The 24,018-nt window shown below is 33.3% G+C and overlaps 1 protein-coding gene across 4 annotated transcripts in view; it reads right to left on the bottom strand.

Annotated features, from left to right (window-relative positions):
- LOC106130735 (5-hydroxytryptamine receptor 1) overlaps window positions 1-24,018 on the bottom strand; it is a 94,863-nt gene that overhangs the window by 36,656 nt on the left and 34,189 nt on the right. For all 4 annotated transcript variants that reach the window (XM_013329646.2, XM_013329645.2, XM_013329644.2 and 1 more), the window contains one exon: window positions 13,573-13,599. The gene's annotated coding sequence lies outside the window, so the exon portion shown is untranslated. The remainder of the gene's footprint in view (window positions 1-13,572; window positions 13,600-24,018) is intronic.

The following is a 24,018-nucleotide window of genomic DNA, read 5'->3' on the forward strand; positions in this document are numbered from 1 at the left end:
CTCCTGGTTCCTTCCAGAGAAAAACCTAAGGATATGTGAATATAAACGGGATGTCAACAGGATACATCCATCATCTCACTCAATGAGCAAACAAAAACCTATGTTTTACTCGTAAAGTAGATAGTAGCAACGTTTCTTACCTTGGTTCCAAGTACCAGATACTTACGCACTTACATGTTCAGACCAATACCAAGTCAACCTTTTGATTCATATACTGATGTCTAAGCTTAATTTGAACTTAATAAAATAAACTGTAAAATATATTTTTGTATCAGTCCACTTTTACGATCAATTAGTGTCCAAATCCGACACGCGACGTCACAAGCATAGCATATCCTATTACTCATTTACTATTTTATACGAGCAAGTGATTTTAAATCTTAACTCTGGCGTATTAAAATTGGAATTTCGGAGTATTTTTTAACGTTAAAACGCGTAGGTATAATTTTGACTGACACAACGCATCTGTGTTGCTTCGGGTCAGTAAAATGTTTTTTTTTTAGTCAACGAACTGTTTTCGTTGTAGTTTTAATTTAGTCGACAGTAAAGAGACGGGGCTTTAAAAAAGTAGTACAAAAATATTTTGTATTTTTATTATAGTGAGCCTGAATGCTAAACTAAACAGTATTAATTTATTAAAAAAAAGAACTCTTCGAATACTTAAAAAAAGGTTACATATATTTTTTGGTCTATTTGAAAGAATAACAAAGAAGTGTTATTCTTAATCTTATCTGTAAAGAGGTTTAAATTCATTTACCCAAATAGACTAACTTGCTATAGATACTTATATAAATCAAATAGAAAAATTCAAATAAAATATTGAAGAAGTCAATAAAAAAAGTCTAACTTGGTAGAACGGAACCTGTATTTTTACGGCTTAATTTATTACTTTTTGCCATGATTTTGTGCGTGTGAGAAAACTGTAAAATCGTGTGTATATCGACTATACTATAATATTTTCGCTGGCAATATGCGGCGCCCCGTACTACGTGGTGCAAAGCATCGGGACCATTTATCAAACCCTATTTATGGATAGGATGTCTAGAACTAGCTGGTTCTTATATAAGTATTGATCCTTTTTGTGACTTTAAAAAAAGAAGAAAACCTTGCCAGAAATATAAAAAGGTATGATTGGCCTCGGCTTAGAAGTTTCAAATCTAAAACATTACGAAACTTACGATAGAAATAGGTACTTAAGGTACTTAAGATTCTTGTTTACCCTTTTATCAAATCAATATTGGGCTGATGTTTAGAACGCAATCTATACGATTGCTTTTCCATGGAACAGATAAAAAAGGGTTTACTAAACCGATAAAATAACTTCGTCAGGTGTCCAGCAAATTAAAAACCACCCGTGGTCGAACTGAATTTTATTACTTTTCGCCAAAGTCTATAAAACACAGTGTTGTCTGTTGTTATTTATTTTTGCATTCAGACCATACGACCTAGTCGCGAACGAGCGAAATACAGTTTAGAAAACACTGGCAGTTAAAATGTTTCTCATGACATTGTGTGCATTCGATGTTTAAAATTTCTTCTTTTTTAAATATAGTGTACTTTTTCTACCACATTTCTGTGTTTCCAAATTCCAAGTATGATAAGAGTGAAAGTAACGTTTGAATAAATAGTTAAAATAGGTACTTATGTATTCTGATTTTAAATATATTAGAAAAATTGCTTTCACTCCCGCTTACAATAAGTATTATTTACTCAAATTTATCATGTAGTTAAGTACTTTTAATTATATTTTAAATTATCTCTCCTACATAGGTAATTGGATTATTCATTAATACAAGTATTATAATTATACGTAGGCTTTAAAGAACACAAACGATCAGATGACCATCCATCTTAAAGAAAAATGCCTTCACCAACTCAATTTCCGAACGTAGCTTGGTCATCTCATCTTAATTGTTCTTCCGAAACCCATCTAAGTTTTGTCCAAATATTTTCCTTCGTTTCGTAAACTAATTATTTTTCGCTCCATTTACCAAACGGACCTTCAATTTAATTTAAAGCCTTACTTAATGAGTAACGACATTTTTTCTCCTCCACCTCCTTATTTTTTACATACCAAGTTATAAACAAATGTGTATTTTTTACGCAATTCCTGAAAAATATTATGTACATACTTATATATAATCACGTCAATATCCGTTACCGGGTTGACAGAGCCAAACAGTCTTTAAGAGACTGAAAGGTCATGTTGAGCTGTAAGGCTGATGACGGAATTGAGATTCAAATTGTGACAAATTAATAGCCCATCGTCGCCCACCAGCAGAATTCCAAGTTAAACTTTAAAAAGCCTAATTTGACTAAATAAAAACCAAAATCAAAGTCAAACATGAAAAGCTTTTTTAATTTTTTGATCTTACCGAGGAACAAAACGTTTGTGGTTCAGAGGTTCGGTTAGTGACAACTTTGACAAGACAAATATTTTATCTTCTTTCTCTCTTTTACTAAAGGGTTAACCGAAGAATAAGAGAGTGAGGGAAAGAGAATTTGTGAATAACTCCACAAGGCTCGCCCATAAATTATGTGACTAAAATACTTTGCCTTTTGATTTTAGCGTAGATAACGTGACATTTTCGTAATTAATGATCCGAAGTAATGCTACACGCTAGTCAGAACGAATGTAATTAGTGACATGTGGATACAAATAGCATACATAAAATCACACCTCTTTTCCGGAGGTGTAGGCAGAGACTACATCTTTCGTCTTGCCACGACCCTTACATAGTTCTCTCTATTGATTATACATACATATGTATGTAACCAGGAGCAGATCATCTTGTTAAAAAGGTTTTTAACAAACATAATTTCTTTTTTATTTCAATGGAAAAACAGATACTATTCAAGATAAAGAATAATAATTTTCCTCAGTACTTTAAACTTTGTTTTTATGATATATTATCAAAACACTGACAAGCTATAAATGTAATCTGTACGGATTACAAATATGTATAATAAGTATTCAGTCGGCATTGTCGTGATTATCTATATGTCTGTTTTTAAATTTGTAAAATGGAACTAGACATGTAAAAGTAATTCAGCTGTGCAATATATGCAGCAATGCGTAAGAAAATTGTACAAGATTCGCGTTATTCTTTTTACATTAATCCATACTATTCTCTCTCATCCTTGCGCGTCCCCGGTTGCACCCTCCACAGAAGAGTTTCGGGACCCGGGGTTCTCCCAATCCAAATCCATGCTATTCATAAGCTTAAAATTATAAACTGAGATTTATAACGAATATATTCAAAAAGTTAGACTACTAATAAAGTAGGCTTTGTTATCTTTTCTTCCAAGGAATTGTAACGGGAGCAACCTCGGGCGAAGGCTTGTCATCTTCCAGTTTTGCCACAAGACAAGACGTCAAACTCGAGACCTTAGTTACAGGAGGCAAAACATTGCCACTGCGCCAAAGGCCGCCATATTATTTTATACTTCTACGTGTTGCCAACTAATTTAGATCAAAAGTACAATATATAAAATCAAATTATAAAATTAGAATTTAGTAAAACTGCGAAATTATTCAAGAACATTGACAAGGCATTATTTTTCTCGCTTTTTCTTTGTCATGAACCCATAAGATAGAAAAGGAGATAAAATAAGATTATACAACCTGTAAACGTTTTTATATCAAGTATGTTTCAAATATTTTTAAGGACTTAATCGAGGGACCAGCAAGAAATTTGAAATAAGTAAAAGTGATTTAAACTGTATTTTCCAACTCTTCAGTTAGAATTGATGGGTTGGCTACACCGAGTATTCTAGAGTCTATTTACAAACATGGCGGAAGTGAGTTGTTTTCCAAATGCTAGACAATGACAAATGCAGGGCTGGAGAGATGATTAATGACTTAATAAAAAAAAAGATTCTTTCCGTACGCAATTTATACAAAACTGACCTAATTAATTTCAAAGTTTAGAAAATTTCTTCAATATTGCTTTAGCTATGAAAGCGTAATAAATAGATATAAATATACCATTCATACATACATATGGTCACGTATATATCCCTTGCAGGGTAGACAGAGCCAACAGTCTTGAAAAGACTGAATGGCCACGTTCAGCTATTTGGCTTAATGATAGAATTGAGATTCAAATAGTGACAGGTTGCTAGACCATCGCCTAAAAGAGAATCCCAAGTTTGTAAGCCTATCCCTTAGACGCCTTTACGACATCCATGAGAAAAAGATGGAGTGGTCCTTTTCTTCTTTGTATTGGTTCCAGGAACCACATATTTTATTATTACATATATAACAAAATTTTTACATTTATAATTTTGATTGGATTTTTTTTAATTTAATTAAGACTTAGACTTAACTAAAACAATTAAAAGGCTCAGAAGTTTTAATTGGGTCTCAGAACGGCACAAATTATAATTAAATTGAACTAATACTTCTGCTTCATTATCCGTTACGATGAAAGTCGATTGTTTTCTAGACCTTTTTGTTTGGAAACTTAAGAGTTGGCAAAAGATAGCATGCAATCGATATTTTACATGCTGCGAGAAACTTGGCAAAGTTTAATGATCTGCTGCCTGTATGTTTCCAACCTTCCTTTGGAACTTGAAATATTTGCGGTTTTTTTTGGAAAGTTGAATTCAATAATTTGATCGGTTTTTTTATTAAACTTTATTGTACATTAATGTTTATCAACAATAGTAAGGCAATGTAAGCAGAGCAATTGAGTGGTAACGTAAACACATTTAGCTGTGTAAGAATTGAGATTCAAATAATAATAGGTTGCTTGCCTATAAGCGGAATCTCAAGTTTATAATTCTATCCCATAGTCGCCTTTTACGACATTCATGGAAAAGATTTGGAGTGGTTCTATTCTGCAGTGCCGCCGGGAACAACATGAAACTAATTGTGCACGAAATAACGGCAAGAACTATTGTATTTCCATAGTCAATAGTTTTTGACAGTGGCAACCCTATTCCAGCGACATTAAGTGCCAATAAGACGACTTTAGACGTGACTAGGAGTGATTACGACTGGTAAAACAATACAAACAAATGACATTTTAATTGCGATGCAACAATATATACGGGTACTACATTTGGAATTAGAATTGTTTGACATCAAAATAGATCATCGTTTATATATGACGTCTTTTCAGGTCTTTGGTTAGATAGTTTTCCTACCTAGAGGGTTAAATAGTGTAGTTTTATATGTAGTTTGTATGAAAGAAATGCGTCAAAATTTTACCATTACTTTTTACAAGATATTTCCCATGTGAAAAGATTTTAAAGTGCATAATTTAGCTTTTGGGTATTTATGATACACAAACATCAAGAATAATGAACGTATAAATACGTATATAAATGTGTGTATGTACCTTATTGTTTGAGCCAAAACTACTACATTTCCTTAGATTACAATTATTTAGACAACTCACAGATAGTGTTTACGATAAATGATCATAAATTACAAGTTAACACTAGCACAGTTCCATGGATAATATCTAGATATTGACTTAACAGTTTATTATTATCCTCTGTTGTAGGTCCAAAAACAACATATAGATTATAATGATTCATAGATAATGAAGGAAATCTACTATCAGTTCGATATAAAACTAGTAATAACCGACACGTCTGTCTGTGTGTTTTCTTATTGCCAATTCTGAAATTTACGTATTCTTTACAACTGTGCAGAAATCTGCGAGCGAAATCTTTTTAGTGCGTCGACAATCCCTGAATAATCAGATTTTCCCACTATAATATTCTGCCATTTTAACAGGTTCTCAGGTGGCTGTCATCAGGTCATCCCGAGCGACGTTGTAAGGACATAGTGGGCAGAACAATAGGTGCTCCATTGTCGGGTGCGATGCAAGATATCGTTGATAATGTAAGGGTATTTTAATATCCCTATTCTTCGACTGTCATGAGTAGTAATAATACAAATACACTAACTGTTTGCTATTTACTGGTAAAGATACATACATATTATCACGTTTATTTCCCTTGCGGGTTAACGGTAAAAGTCAACGGTCTTAAGACGACTGACGGCCACGTTAGCTGGAAGGCCTAATGATGAAATTGGGAATCAAACCGGTAATTACATGGCACTTAAGAAAAGGACGAAAAGATGATAGAAAATATCGCATTTTCTATTTGCCATGTATCAGTTTCGGTTCATTGATGTAGATATAAACAAACGACAGAAGTGCCGCTTGTACTTAATATTAATTAATTAGTTTCTACAATGATACTGTATGATTCGAAGCTATTTAAAACGTATTGCGTTAAGTGGTTGGCATTGACTACTGTTGCTAGAAACACAGTTATAAATACACAGAATTTTCCATGGTTCCTTGTCACTTTACCTTCGCATAACTTCTATTTTGTATTTCAAAATTTATATCTCTCTCTCGTCACATATTGCTTAAGTGTCCTACTGGCTTATTGGCGTGTTAGTTTCGCCATTCATTTCACCTAACCTCAATGATTATTTACTTAAAAATTTTATATTATATAACCTACATGAACTGTTTTTTTTATGTTTCAAGGATTTAATTTTCTTAAGATTTGTTTCCAATTATCGGCTTTGTTTTTCACCAACTTACTTAAGAGTTATTACATTATAATCAAATTTAAAAAATATAACTTATTATTATTGCAAAGTTTCATGAAATCCGTTTAGAAGTTTTTGCGTGTAAAAATGATAAACACACACATTCGCATATGCTCACAAATATTCACATTTTATAATGTCAGTAGGATAGGATACTTAGTAGGATTTTCACATAAAATTACAATTATCATATTGTGAACTAACTCAGTGTATATCGACACCTGTATTAAAATATCGAAACATATATCTAATTATAATTATCATAATGATTCACTTAAACTGAAGTGTTTGTTATTGATAATTACTCATTTTTAAGTAGTCCGAGATTAGTAAATAAGATAATCTTTATCTATAACGAAACTACAATTGGTTTGTGTTTCTTGTTTTTAGCCGTAACATTTCTACAAAATAATTTATTTCTATGTTTCAAGGCGCAAGAACCACCTAAGTATGACAAAGATGCAATAGTACGAAAGAACAGGTACTTTTGCACGTCATTTCTTACTGATACAATAAAAACCAAAAACACTATAGTGATAATTATTAAAATCTTCATCCTTTTTGGCAGTTTTATAGATAGCTCAAATAGTGGCATTTGTTTCTTCGTGGTACTTACGCCACAACAAAGTTATTGTTTATTTTCAGCGATCTCCTTATCATCTTAGCATATTTTTTCAGACAAAGACTAATATTTTTACATTAAAATGACAATGTAGTAAAACATAAAAACAAATTACTAACTTTGTTATAGTTAAAATCTGTGACAGTTTAGGTAAAAAACATTAATATCACTATAATTTATTGTAATTTATTCGACAATTATCGGAAAACTGTTTGAAACAACCGATCAAACTTTTGAATATAAAATACACAAAGACTTGTTTACTTAACCTTTTTGTAGCGAACGAATCTATCATGGATGGATTTTCTATTGTTGAAATATATATGGGAAATATACGTAGAATGTACACAAAAATAGCTAGAGGCTATTTCTCACCGACCGATGTTTTATAACCAATAACAAACGGGATATTTATATACGTCACAGCGGATGAATCAGAATTAAGGGGCGACTGGACAGACGCGTGAAAAATCCATGAAATGCGATGATGATTTTGGATGAAGCAAACAAGATTGCAGTGATGGTCGCAAGTGAATAGGCGTTATTTGTGCCGCTCCGAGTGTGGTAAAATGTATGTATTGTACAAAATTAATGAAAAAGATAGGTTTAAAATTGCATGAAGTATAATGGATTGATAATTGAAATTATAAAACTAAAATATCGAAATAAGTTGTTTACCTAGATTTTATGATTCATTCTAATTACTAACATTCTTGCAAAAACGGGATTTTATGTAAGGCATAGTTCGTATTTTTCACAAGGTTTTGTTAATTGAATTGTTAATTTGCTACTGAAGTTTTTTTAAGTTTTACAGTTTTGTATTATTCGTGTATGATTTATTTACACAAAATAAACCATAATAATTTTTTTTTTATGCTATAAAATAAAATAATATTTTAAGTGTATAAGTATTTCTATTTAAAATCTCAGCTTATTCAATATAAGCACTTATACTTATAGTTCGTAACATACTGATAAGAATGAAATTTGGCAAGGAAATAAAAATAGTACCAACCAAATTTATGACTCAAAAGTTAACTGACAATTTAAACTCATTAGTTTTTTCGCGGTACGACTAAAAATCAATATAAATACCGATCACTCAGTCTTCCGCTCCTGTCAGTATCCTACCTTAACGATTATTTTTTTATTATAATCTATTATGATTTATGAGGCACGTCCGTGAATAATCGCATAGGTAATGCTTTTACTAGTGCTTAAAGTATTTTAGTAACATAGTATGTAGATTGTAATTTATGTATATTGATTATGTACTATTTTTGTTGCAATTTTTCTGTTTTGGATGTATTATTGGTATTTCCTGGAGTAAAAGCTTTTCCCGAAGATATAATATATTCTTCTTCTACACACACACACACACACACACACAAATCACGGGGTAGACAGACTCAATAGTCATGAAACAGAACAGTCACATTTATAAGATGTTTGCGTCTGTCGATATAATAATAAACAAACGTTACTATGACTGTCTTCTCTATCAACGTACAGCCTTAAATACTGGACCGATTCGGATGACATTCCTGCGGTAACGGAAATAAGCGAGGTTATTATTACACGCGGGCGGAGCCGCGGGCATACTCTATTTGTGTGTAACGAAGTTCATTAATGCACTCGCATACTCAACAAATTGTCATTAGCAAACAATTACTTACATTAGCATAACATAAGAAATTAATTATTCGCAAAATATTCCACGACGTTTACATACAGTTCTTTTCACTCCCGTTGTAGTTGTCCCGTAGTCCGTGTTGCGTCCCACAGGAGAGAGTCCGTCTCCAGAGAAAAACCTAGGGTGCGCATATGATCACTACTACGTATTAGGAAGTGAAGTGTTTACACGAAGCGACTCCCGTTTGACCTCCGCAATATTCCTTACGACGTTTTCCCTCAACGAAAGAGCATCAGTTAACAATCGAACTAATATATACAACTCAGGCAAGAATCATTGCTACATGGCCGCCGTAGGATTCACGGATTTTTACCCAGCGATGTTCAACGTTTACACACAATGTCACTAAAGTATTCCCCCATGCGGTGTTACGTAAACCCCCATTTTTCAATAAGCCGAGTCCAATCAATCTTTCGTCTGTTCAATATCAGATATAAATAATGTATATTGTGCAATCAGCGGGCGAAACAAACATCCTCGGGGATTGAGTACTCTAAATAAAACTGTTTTTATCAATTCGTCTACGAGGAAGCTGGTATTTTTCTGGCTTGGATGACTCAGGGGGGATCCGCATTACTAGACATAGACTTGTTTGTTCACTCTCTATCATCAAGGCGTATTTGTTGGCTTTGGTTCCGGGGTCGTTATACAGTGTGTATAATTTAAAAGTTTTTACGGTCGCCTGCCGGCCCATAAGTTGTCTGAATGTGCTAAATTCCTCCCTTACAGTAAACGCATCAGTTACAATGATCCAATATGGGTTAGGTTCTCCTTCAAAGATTGCAAAAGACAGGAGTCGCTTCGTGTAAAAACCCGGCTTATCTGATACAGGATCTTAGTCAGCGCACCTCGTGCGCGAAGCGACCGGGTCCATTGTCAGAAGAAAATAGAAGCAATAAGTCAAAAAAATCAGTCATCCTTTCATTGATAGAGCGACCGCCTATTATATTTCAACAGACGCGTTAGTGGCGCGGCGGTTAATATTGGCGAACATAAATAAATACCTCTCGATCATAGCCGGCATTCTTCCAGAAACATCGTTATTTTTAGAGGAACGAACTGTACGAGTGTGAGACTACAACGTTATTTATCACATCTTCCGACTTTTGGCCCATTAGCGAATCGAATAGTAATTCCGTGGGTACATTCATTTTAGAAATGATGATACGAGTATCTTTCGTCATCACAGACACTACGGAAAATATTCGGTAACGAAAAAAAATAATAATTTAATTCCGTTTTAATAACTAGTAATGAAGCAGGAACAACCGTGTGGTTCCCGGCACTTTCCCATGATCTTTCTCATACATACATATAATCACGTCTATATCCCTTGCGGGGTAGACAGAGCCAACCGTCTTGTAAAGACTGATAGGCCACGTTCAGCTATTTGGCTTTAAGATAGAATTGAGATTCAAATAGTGACAGGTTGCTAGCCCATCGCCTAAAAGATGAATCCCAAGTTTATAAGCCTATCCCTTAGTCGCCTTTTACGACATCCGTGGGAAGGAGATGGAGTGGTCCTATTATTTTTTGTAATGGTGCCGAGAACCACACGGCACCTTTTCTCATGGATTTCGTAAAGGGCGACTAAGGGAAAGGCTAACTAATAAACTTGGAACTCTTCTTGTAGGTGAAGGGTAAGCAACCTGACATTATTTGAATTGAATCTCATTTCCATCACTACGGCAAACCTAAAGCTGAACGTGGCCTTTCTTTTTCAGTTTTGAAAAGACTGTCAGCTCTGCCTACCCTGCAAGGGACATAGACGCGATTATTTATATGTATGTAATTTAATTCATTCAGCCATTGAAACAAATTACAATAAAAACCACTACAAAACATCAGCAGCGAACCAGCTACATTTTCTCACCCAGGTTTTATCTTGTACCTAGGTCGGTCAAGTGAATTGCTTCCTATCTTGAGCTTCCATTATTCTCCAGTGTTGCCCGTTCCTTTGATCGTTTCTCGGTAATCGCAAAACGAGGTTCCACATACCGAGGCTATAGGAAACTAAGATAAATGTAATGATTAAGGTTTTTGTTTAAAAATAAGAGAGATTTTATTTTACAGTTCATTTATTCATTCATATGTATAATCATCCATTCAGTCTATATTCCCTACGGGGTAGACAGGGCCAGCAGTCTATTAAGACTGAAAGACCACGTTCAGGTGTTAGGATCAATGATAGAATTGTGATTAAAATAGTGACAGATTGCTAGCCCATCGCCTATATGAAGAATCCCAAGTTTATAAGCCTAGTCGCCTTGTACGACATCCATGGGAAAGGTATGGAGTGGTCCTATTCTTTTTGATATCGGTGCCGGGAACCACACAGCACGTTCATTGAATAGACTATGTAAATCTCACAAGTTTTATTATAACAAGAGCTAACTCTATTAAGAAGAACTGCGACACATATAGTTGAGTTCAATGCAGAATAAGATTGTTGAAAAATATAATTTAAAAAAAAAACTGCATTTATGATTGCAGAATATTTGTGGATAATTTAATTTATTATTGCTTAATTATAACGGCTCAAACTTTATTGTGTTATTTATGTAAGTTATGTTATTGCTAGATATTATTACTATTCGACTACAACGCAATTATTCACGTTCTAAAATTAAAAATCCATTTCAAATTTAGAATCCTTCAAACAATTCTATTGTCTTTGGATCCACGCTCCGCTACCTCTGAAAATTGCAGTCTCTAAATGAACAAGCGATCCAAGATGGCGACAGCTATGGCAAAGAGAAGCAAGTGTAGGTTAATACATTATAGGTTCGTTGGAGAACGTAGATATTCTATTGAAGTCCTAGTTATCTTCTTTCTTTAGTCCCGAATTGAAGTACTTACTAAGGAATAACGCGGATCATAGTTGAGTTAGGTACACACCCAATTGCTTAAATGTACAGGTAACCTCACGGCACTTTTTTAACGTAAACTTTTACTTGTTAAAATTTTAAAACATAACTCAGAAAAGAGTTACTGGTACTTGGCCGGGGTAGGTACCTTAATCGTTCGACTACTTATAAACACATATAATATGTCTGAATATCTTGCGGTGAAGACAAAGCCAACAGGAAAACACTGAAAGGCCGCGTTCAGCTTTATGACTGATTCAATTAATTAGAGGTTGCTAGCTCATCGCCTGCGAAAAGACTCCAAAGCTTATAAGCATTTCTCTTAGTAGCGTTTTACTACATCCATGGGAAAGATATGGCGTTATCTTATTCTCATGTGCATGTGGGTATCACACAGCAAGAGATTGCATTAGCGATAAGTCCGCCTTTATACCATCTCTGTCTGTTTTATGCTGTTTTTTATGTTTTGTTCTTATGGTGCTATAAAGAGTTTTATCTAGGTAGGTATCTATCTATCATACTATTAGTTTATGTTATTTTAGTTCATAATTACAATCCATCAGTAGTTTGCCGCCCAACCATAGTAATTAATCAAAATTACACTACAGATTTTAATGAATACACTACAATATTCCACATTAGACCTGTGATAAAATTACAAATAGTTACCTGAATTATTCAAACAATGTTTAGAGCAATAATAGGATTCATATCAAATTTGTGTTATTTCCAATATTTTCAATAATCTCTATCATTAAATGAAAAATTTTCATGAAAACATTACGAAACGTAATTATTATGTAACCTGTAGTTTACGGCAAAATAAAATAGATAGGATGGAGGATACTCCAACGCAGATTGTAAAAGTTCATAAAGGGAAAAGCTAATTATCAATATTCGATGCAACCTTTCATTATCTTAATCTCAAATTAATCATTTTGTTACACGTAAACTTGAAATAATTCATATGAGGAAATATGATGTAGTCTTTTCGAGACTCACAACTTGGCCTCAGTCTTCGAGACTATCGGCTCTATATTATATCCCGTATGGTATAAAGACCAGAAATGTTTGTGTATGTATGTTATCTTAAAGCCAAATAGCTAAACGTGGCCTATCAGTCTTTTCAAAAACGTTGGCTGTGTCTGATATAGACGTGACCATATGAATGTATATGTATGTATGTATGTACATATGTCTTCTGCCTCTCACTGTACACACTAATGCCAATGTCTGTACATTGAAAGCTGAGTTTTATATAAGTGAATACCTCAACGTTCGCCGTCGATAGGGCGCCAATAGGAGCGGTACGTGACTAAGGTCCCTTCGAGATCTGAAGAATTTTCTCATTATTCTATTTCAATATTTATTGATAATGTCCAGTACTGTGTCGGCGAAAGAGGATTTTTAAAGACATCAAACAAACAAAAAAAAAAATTAATAACATACGTCTGATGTGAAAAAAGAGAAATACTAAGAATTTTAATAATGTCTCCAATTGAATACATATTTCGTAAGTTCGTCTTGGCCTTTCCTTACCATATTGCCATTAATACTTGCTTAATATCCAAACTATTATTATAAAAACGTTAAGTCTATCTGTCGTTAACTTCAACTTTCATGGTCAAGTTGCTACATCGGTTTTACTGAACCAATTATTATTTTCTGATTCCTTGTTTGAAATCGATAGGCAATTATTTACCCGAGGTCGTTTATACGAGTAACTTGCTATTTTTACAGGAGCAAAGTCCCGGTCAAAAGGTAGTGTTTAAATAAAGTGTAAGAACAACTTGATATTTATACTCACATATTTCACGATGTAGGAAAGCTTAACCTGTAACATACAAATCGAGAATTAATACAAATTTTTTTAACAAATTAAAAGTACCTAAATAACTGTTAGGATACCTAACATTGTAGTGGCAACGTTGCTATGTGCTATTTTATGTATTGTATTTCGCAAGTAGAAAGATGTAGTCTCTGACTACCTCTCTGGGAATGAGGCGTAATTTTATATATGTATCTTTGTATTTTATTTATATCGAATAAAGTCAAAAAATACTTAACAAATATTGACAACGGGTTACTTTTTCTGGTGTTCTCACGGAAGCGAATACGAAGGCAAATGTCAGGTCGTTATATGATTTCATAAGTAAACAAATTATGCCTATTTCCCCAGAGGTAACCAGATCATATGATCTTTCATCTTGCCACGACCTCTGCATATTTCTTCCTCCTCATTTCATACATATATACATACATTATGGTCACGTCTATATCCCTTTCGCGGTAGACAGAGACAACAGTCTTGAAAAGACTAAATGGCCACGTTCAGCTGTTTGGCTTAATGATAGAATTGAGATTTAAATAGTGACAAGTTGCTAGCCCATCGCCCAAAAGAATCCCAAATATGTAAGCCTATCCCTTAGTCACCTTTTACGACATCCATGGGGAAGAGATGGAGTGGTCCTATTCTTTTTTGTATTGGTGCCGGGAACCACACGGCATCGTCCTCAATAACATTCATTAATCTCTTGACATTATGTTTCCAAAAATTTAATCTATTAAAATTACAAAACATAACGGTGCAGTTATAAAAAAAATGGTAATTAAAAGCCTTTGTAAATTAATGGGTAATTATGTAAATTTTTTGCACGGTCCGAACGTTACTTTAAAATAACGTCGTTTCATTGCTATTAAGGAAAGTTATTGAGTGTTCGTATTACGTTATTAACGTACGTCATAATTCTTTAAAGTCATTTCATAAGTGGAATACTAACATACGTTTTAACAGCTTGTTTTTCGTTTTCAGCGGGTGGAGCTGCGGCTGCTCTCTAGTCTTTCATAAATTGAAGAGTAGTTGACGATGACAAGATAAAAACCGCAATGACCTGCTAAATGAATGAATTCATTTTATGAATAAAAATCAGCTGAACGTGGCCGTTCAGTCTTTTCGGGACTGTTGGCTCTGTCTACTCCGCAAGGGAAATCGACGTGATTATATGTATGTATGTATGTGAAGAAAAACGCGTTAAACGCTTTACATTTTTTTAAACGGTTAATTTACCTCAATTATCCTTATTTATTTAACCCTTCGCGATAATTCGGCATTAATAACTTTGGTATTCCTTTGGTAATTAATGAAGTGTTTGCCTAAAATAAAATTTGCGGTAGATAAAGTTTACGGGTCTGTTAACACCAATTGGTAGAAAATTTGGACGTAGTTTAAATTAAGCAAGAACGCTGATTTGACTTTTGAATGGAATAAGATTCTTTTTCAATAAAATGTATTAAAAAAATCAGATTTTGGCAACACAAGCCTTAAAAATACATCATGACACAAAAAATAACCCCGAACAAAAGCTATTAACCTTATAAATTTATTTGCCCAAAAATATAGGTATGTATTGTCAATGTAATAAAAACGAAAAATACTATAATACTTATCTATGTTAAATGTTAAAGTTTTTTAGTTTATTTTAAATAACCCCTGTACAATTATATGTTAATAGCAACATTGACATGTCAAGATTTCAAAATATATCACTACCATCCTTGTAGATATTACATTTTTAATTTTGCCAGTTAATCTAATTACCAAATATGGTCGTCCAAGGGACGAATTCCCAGTTATTATGAAATTCCCGATGACGGGGTGTTTTCATTATGAGCGGTATTTGCCACAGAGCAAGTAACGTGGCACCGGCTAATAGGCGGTTGAGATGCTTTGTGCTTATTAGAATAAAATATAGGTATTTTACAAAAAATCTCTTTTTGTAAAATACCTATATTTTATTTGACACATAGATTTTATTCAATTTCATTCTGACCTAACCAGGAATTAAGCCCAAGTGATTTCTTGACACTTATTTGTCAAATTTTAATACATTTCGCCTCATTTTATAAATAACCTCAAACTATCATAAAATTCCAAGCCCTTTTCAATTAGTTCGTTGAAGAACATCAAATTTAAACCAATGGTTTCGGTGTTTCGGCCCAATGACTTTATTTTGTTACTGTTAATTAGAAAATCCTAATAAACCTTGCTATTACTGCTACCAATCCCTTTGTTAGTCTATAAAAAAGGATTAAGGTTTGATAATAAAGTCAATGGGCTCGCCTTTGTAGAAATTACTAATTTTAAAATATCAATCCAAGTCCAAAATTTGGATGGATAAATTAATATGTCGTTGTCTCAATACTATAAAGTCCAATACTTTGATGAAATTTCGCCACAGAGATAACATAAATATCTTGTCATAACATGAATTACTGCTGAAAAACAATTTGTTAGGTAAGTAATAAGTAAAAGTAGTAATGGAAGTTGGAATATAAAATTATCTATATGACAATTAGTTATCATAATTTTTTGTAGCTAATATAAAGAAAGGTAAAGTTATTTTCAAAATTTGTACGAATTGTTATGAGTATATGTTTGGAAAGCCATTCTGTAAGTCTCTCCCTCTCTCTCTCTCTCTCTGTCATGTTAACTTTTTCCCGGTCACACCCTCCACTACAATAATTCGGTGCCCGATGCAAAAAAATAATAGAAATTTGTCTAGATATAAATAACACCGTTCTGTACGTAAAAACCATTGGGTGTAAAAACAGTGACAAATACCTAGTATCTGACTGGTATAAAGTATCAGTTCTATGATCTGCGATATCACTGTGGTAATGACTACGTAGTACCCCGGTCTGATCCATCGGGAGCCGGTAGTGACGTCATAAGAATTTGATTGATCGCAGCCGCTGACTCGACAGTTTTTAGGAACTAATGTTGGGGCTAAAATTTTCTCTGTCTCACTATATTTCATTTTAGAATTATATGATGGTAAAATATGAAATAGATTAGTGCCTCAGATTGCACTAGCCTAGTTCTTACTTGTTCGATCTGGGATTAAGCAATTTTAACTCTTTCTCATCTTTGCGTGTTTCCAGTTGCACCCTTTGCTACAATGCTTCGGTGTCTCGGGTTCGGTTTTTTTTTCGCTTTTCTACTTAATTTTTTGATCTACAGTGTCTTAAGATCATTATGACGTCAAACCAAGATTTCATCGGCCTGTCTAAGCACTTTAAATAAGCATAATACCTCTTACAAAAAAGAAGTATCGAACAGATTTAGAAAGATTATTATAATTATCAGACTACAGACGCGCGTCTGTCTACGTAACGTATCTTGGACTTCAGACTTCATCCGCGACAACGCAAATTATAATAACTGCAAAACTACCTCTGATATATTTTTACGAAAGAGACCTCGTCATCTCTAAATCTCAATTATATCACTAATCCATTCAGCTAAACGTTGCCTTTAAGTTTATATGCTTTAGACGGTATATGTATGTAAGTGTCAAAACCGGAGCGTCTAAGATTTTATCTCTGCGGGGTCAACATCGTAGCAGTTTATGATAAGATGACCAACTTACCGTGACCATGGTCACCCCATAAGGATTATCAAAATGTTTCTATAACGAAACCAGTTGGTGTTGAATGTTTTGTAAACATATGATAATAATACATTTTTTCTTTTAAAATGTAGACAATAGTTTTTGTACTTTACTCTTCTAAACTATGTTGTTTCTGTGGTGAAAATTTTTTTCGCTTCTTCAGTCATCACTTTGTGTTTTTTTCTAATTCGACTAGTTCTGTTTGACTTTGATACTTAAATTTTTTTCCTTTACATTTATAATACCGAAAAATAACACATAGTTTGGTAGCTAAAGTCAAATTAATCAGGTGTGTCAGCAAGGCGAGTAAATAGTGGTGCGCGGGCATTCCGGCTCACCAGTCAAAGGAAATCGACCTGTAGCTTATAAAATGACGTCATGTGTCGAACGTCAGAGGGCATGATGTTTATCGACACGTTAAAGATGACGACGGGTTTTCTTTTTCAGAAAATTACGTTATATTATATATAGGTATATATGTATATATAAGAACCTGTTCTGTCGTGAAGCGAACGAATGCTGAACGTGGTCTTTCAGTCTTTTCAAAACTACTCCGCAAGGGATATTGATGTGACTATATATAATGTACTCGTATGAATGTAAGTACAATGCGTAATAAGAACTTTCATTTTGTACTTACTAGAAATTTAATCTAAAAATAAACCATTCTATTAATTTGCCATCACTAAAATTGGCAATAGGGTTTCAGAAGAAATTTTATTTGGATTTTCTTTGTAGTTTTGTTTCATTATATTTTTTAATATCTATAGTAGGTACTAATGAGAGGAGGATATTAGAAGGTGGAATCATGGCATCTAAAAATAACTTGCTGATTGACTGAACAAGTAAACAAACATTGTTATACCGCAGTCCAAGCGTGATTATGTAAAGGTGGTAGTACACGCTTTATTGTTTACATACAATCATACCTCTTCTTTCGTAGGCAGTGACTACATCTTTGCACTTGCCACGATCGATATTTTTTTCGCTTCAACCACACTTTCTTGTTTACACAGTTATTGTATAATGCAATTATTATTGCTTAATATGATACATTAACATATTCATAAAATCACGTCTATATATACTTTGCGAGGTAGACAGAGCTAACAGTCTTGAAAAGACTGATAGGCCACGTTCAGCTGTTTGGCTCAATGAAAGAATTGAGATTCAAATAGTCACAGGTTGCTAGCCTATCGCCTAAAAGAAGATGATATGTGTTAATATTATAAGAAAAAGTGAAGCCTACTTACTACTCTGTTCCCAGACATCCCTATTGTCTTCCTTATACATTCCTCATCAAATATGTGTTGATCACTCGACCATAGTTTCCTCTTACATATTATGGAAACTAATATTTATGAGTGATTTTGTATGTTCCTTACTTTGAGACGCAAAACTACTGTCTAGATTTAAACGAAACTAAAGTTTAACTTATAATTAAACACATAAGCTATAAATTAATAGGCTTTTAATTCACAAAAAGTCTATCTGGTTAAAGAAATTCTTTTTTTGACTTACTTAATATTCTCAACCAAATATGTTATAAAAAAATCAAGTTTTGTTCTTCTACACTTGCACACATAAAATTCTTCAACTTACTTACAACTTCAACTTGTTTGTTTCTGTTAGTAACTTCTTTGTTTCTTACCCATAGTATACTTATTATTTGTCCTTTTAGTTGAAATGAAGACTGTCAAGATTTTATTTTGTTATACTTATAAGAATTCCTTGCCAAATACTGTAAGAGGTGTACTACTTCCGTTGTATTTCTGACAAAAAATTCTGACAGCTCAAAAAAAAAAACCAGTTTTATTTTCTTACTTACACTCACACACATAAAAAATCTACGGCCCGATGACCTAAATGGAGCGTAAACAATGTCAAATGATGAATGAACTACGCGCGACAAATTGTGAATCGCACCCAATTTTGTATGGGTCTTAATGCAAACAAGCAATATAGTCGTGACCATTGTAAGTGGAAGTGGTATGTTCTGGTCAATGTGACGTCGCAAATGATGGTTGTAACATGTATAAAGGTACATGTATAATAAAATACGCACTCAGCTCTGAGACCGCGTAAAACTAAAGATCCCGATAAATGCCTTTCCTGAGGAATTTCGGGAAACGCTCTTTTGGTGCAAGTCTAGACCACCTAAGAAACCTATATGTTAACTCTCATATTTCTAGAGAAGGTTAAGAGAGTATATAATTCCTAAAACTATACGAATAGGTAGCCTATTGACCGGAACTTCGATCTCGTGGGAGTGTAATTTTCTACAAAATTATATTTAGTAGTGTCGTGTGGTTCACGACACCAATAGAAAAGAATAGGACTACCTGCTCCATCTCTTTCCCATGGATGTCGTAAAAGGTGACTAAGGGATAGGCTTATAAACTTAGAATTCTTTTTAAGGAATCTCAATTCTACTATTAAGACAAACAGCTTGACGTGGCTTTTCAGTCTTTTCAAGACTATTGGCTCTGCCCACCCCGCAAGGGATATAGACGTGATGTATGTTATACTTAGTATGATGATAGTATAAAAAATATTTTTACCATAAAAAATAATATAAACTCATTCACAATATCACCATTATTATAAGTATATGTTGGTATAAACATGACTCACACATAAACATTTTAAACATCATTCTGTCATTAACGAGAAGGGTAAATCTGTGTCCATTTATGTTTGAAATTGTTAAATTATAAATAACTACTACGCGATTACGCCTATTTTTGTTTTACGTCCTAAGTATGCGTATGTAAATTAAAATTTTCACGTGTTCTATAAATTGAAAACATTTATTTGTCATCGACGTTTTCTTTTTGACAATTTAATTACATTAATGTCATCGGGGAAAGGTCCAGGCGAATGGTCAAAACTGTTGAGTTAAATTAAACCCTAAACTGACGACCTAGCTTATAGTAATGAATGATATAGATATTTACCAAATGATATAACAAATTCAAGAGTAAGTTTGTTACATATTTGCAATTTAACCACTGCACTGATGTTGATAAAATCTTGTTACGAGTATAGTATGCTAATTTGTATTAAAATTTATTTAATTTTACAAGAGGTAATGTCACTAAAAAGTCTACCCGGGCAAAGTTATTGTGGATAGAATTGAACTTAGTGAAAAAGTAAAAATGTGTCTTTGTGTGATAAATACATACATTTCTTATTAGGTAGCATCAAGCATTAGCGATATTATGTAATTAAAAGTCATAACGTCGACGTATGAAGGTCACGACTACGTCAATTTTCCATTACCTCTCCTTGAACTTCAAAGATGGCGTCATCTTTAGAAAAACTTAGCACCTAGTGTGTAAACTATTATTTTTTACAGAAAGTAATTGAATAAATATTTTTATTATGTTTTCTATATTAGAACACGGTAATTAATTAATATGATCGTTTAGGTTTAAAATATTACCGTCTTTTAGATGATGCAAAAGGTAAACAGGGATCGTGGCAGACGGAAGATGACTGTAGGATCTGCCTACTCTGGCTGGAACGCAGGTATTACGTTTTGAAAAATGGGTCGCGCTTTCTAAATAAAAAAAAGCTCTCGTTTTTAATATTAAATTAAGAAAGTTTGCATGGTCAAACTAAATATTCTCTCAAATTGTACAACTTTGTATAAATATTTGTCGCCGTCAAATCTTTTTTATTCAAAGGCAGGTAGGTAGATAATTTTATTATATTTCATGAAAATGAAACTTTCCCTTTGTAATCTTGGCCATATAGGCAGAAGCTCCGAAGTCTTCTACGAAGGCGAAAACGGAACAAACTCTAAGTAAAAACAACATTGAAATTCCTAAAATTATTTGTTGGAGAAACTTTAAAAAATATTTTATTTAGTAGCAGCTGATGACACGACACAAAATAGGCATAAAAATAATTTATGATTAATGTACTGTAAGTGCTAAGAACGCCCATTGTACTTTTAATATTTAACACTCCATAGGTACTTACATTTTATTTTACATAGAATATAATAACCACCACCACACTTGCCACGATCCTTGCACAATTCCCTTTTGAAGCAAACAAGCATCGGTTTTGGGTGTTTTTGACCAAACCTCCTCACACCAAACCAAATATTTATTTTATTTGTGTATACTATTTTTTATTTTAGCTATTCAATTACGAACTGGACAGTCTAGCCGAGACTACTGAGTTTGTCTATCCCGTAAGAGATAATGACGTTTTTCTAGTTCATGAACTAGAAAAACAGATAAAAAATAATGAGATGTTATTACTACAAAAAGGATCGCGGAAGAGTAAATTAATTGCGGAATAAACATCCTCGGAGGAAGAAGCAATAAGGGAAGAAAAATAACTAATAAGAAAAGAGAGTTATATACTCAATGAATGCAGTTTTCAATCAAGAATTCAATTACCTGTATTACGATAGACCTAATCCGAACAGTGGTTAATATAATCCTTATGAGTTTACGGCGTAATAGGACGACGTATTGATAGGAACTAGAGCGAACCTAATCTCAGTTCTCAGATAGAATTTAACGACCTACGGCACAAAGACAAACGGAAGTGTCACTTTATGTATTTTCCTTTTTCTTCCTTTAAGCAACTTAATCCCTTATTAATAACTTATCTCATTTCCTTGAAAAATTGCGGTAAATTTAGTAATAAGTAGTTTCCACAACGCTGTTTTGCTGTCATTAGTAACACAAACATTGCATTTTGATGAAATGTTATATTTATTGCATATATTGTTTTCCGCAGTTATAATCTTAGAGTGCAAATGAAAGTGAGGCCTAAGCTCAGAAAGTGGCTTCACTTCTCAGACAATGGAGCACCTGTTATTGCGCCCTGCATGTCCTAATACGAGCTACCATCTATGGTGCACAGAGAAAGATCGTTCGTATAATGCCTCTGATATGCTATAAAACTGGTCCTCTTAAATATAATTTGCTAGAGTCAAAACAATAATAACAAATAAGATGATACAGGAAAAAAAAGTAAAATAGAATAAGTAACAGTAGGTATGCTCTGTAATGAAAAATCTTTCATACAATGAGAACCCAAACTATATTTTAAATTCTTTTGACATGAAAGAAATAAGAATTCTACAGCCATCCCCGTTCGTGCAAGGTTGCAAAGTTTTCATATTTTTCGTCCGTGAGTAGTTGTCTTCACTTTGGCCCTTTGATTCGTCCCTACCGCAATAAACATAGATTACTCGCGCACATATCACATCTTTATCTTTTACTCTTTCTTTCTCGAAGGCCCCATTTAGCTATATGAACAGGCTTAATACAGAAGGTAAGACAAAATTTTATGAGTTTAATAATTATGTATGCGCCTTAGCAAAATGAAAGTGTGTTTCCTTCGGAAATGAGATATGATTTTATGAATGTTATTGTTCCATATATAATATTCCATAACTCATTTAAGGTAATAAATGGATATCAGCCAGAATTAAAACTATTAATGTTGGTACAATAATTTGATATTTGTTTTTTATTATTATATATTTTTAGACATCTTTACTTTTTTATTTTTAAGGTATATTGTTTCAATGCTTGACTGCTTATATATGTGTCCCTACGGCCATGATCAAGTTAATATTTTTATAATATGCATTAACCAAATAGTGGACCCAAAAGAACCCACCTTGAAAAATAAGACATTTGTTTCAACGGAAGGGTTCCAAGTTATAACGACAAAAGTTTTGTGAATGATGAATTTCTTTTATAATTGTTTCGATGTGAAACTCCAAGGAAAAGTTTTATTAAACACTAAACGAGAAAAAATATCTGCGGTACGTGTACTCTTCTATCTTTTTAATACAAAAGAAATTGAATATAACCAATAGGATACGACATGAGCCTTATTTTCTACTAAACTTTTGCTCGGAAGACGATATCTTTTTGTATTTTCTTTTTCCCGTGTGTATCTTTTTTTAAACATATAAAATAAACCGACCGACATATTAATATACTTACTGCCCGTAGCTTTGGGTCTACAGATTTGAAATGAGGCATGTACTACATCCCTTATAAAGTAGATATTTCGCTTTACGCAAACGTAGCTACGGAAGTACTCTGGTTATATACATTTCTTTTTAGCAGGGATAATATTCATACATATTCTATGGCTAGTAGTAGCTACGGTCAATAAAAGAACAACACAGGATTTCCAGCTGGACCTTCGCCGTGAATTAGACGTGGTTTTTGTTAGTTATCTTCGAACTTATAGCTTTGGCAAAAGGGAACGTGCCTTTATAGCGCGTCCGATTATCTTAACTGCGCCTTTTCTACGATAGAAGAGATAAAGTTTCTATTCTACTGGAAAATACACGGCTTATAATTTTATCTAACTGTTTACACAAAAAAGATTTATGGAAATGAAAAGAATTTTCGAAAAGAAATGATAAATATTTTCCAGTAATCCCGTTCACATTCCTTTCATTGACGTAATCTGTGACGGCAGCGGTGCTCGATGCTGTATATTTTTCCTTGATTTGTTTACGTTTTCAGTATGAAAGGGGTTGCTAAACACATTATGAGGTCGTAAGTTCGCTATTTGGTCTGTTTATTTTGTCGCTAAGTAATAAAATAGATTTTCTTGTTTATTCGTATAAGTGATTACACTTTTGTTCGGGGCCTTGACTTTGGTAGGTTTGCTACATACTCGCACAAAATACCACCAATGCACATATATGTACCTATATTTCAGTTTGGTCCAAAGATTCGACTGACAAAGAATGCTTTATGGCATTAAGTTACCTGTTGTTAATTTTACGCGCATAAAGTTTTAATAAA

The sequence above is a fragment of the Amyelois transitella genome, chromosome 23 (genome assembly GCF_032362555.1).
Source record: "Amyelois transitella isolate CPQ chromosome 23, ilAmyTran1.1, whole genome shotgun sequence".
Taxonomy (NCBI): domain Eukaryota; kingdom Metazoa; phylum Arthropoda; class Insecta; order Lepidoptera; family Pyralidae; genus Amyelois; species Amyelois transitella.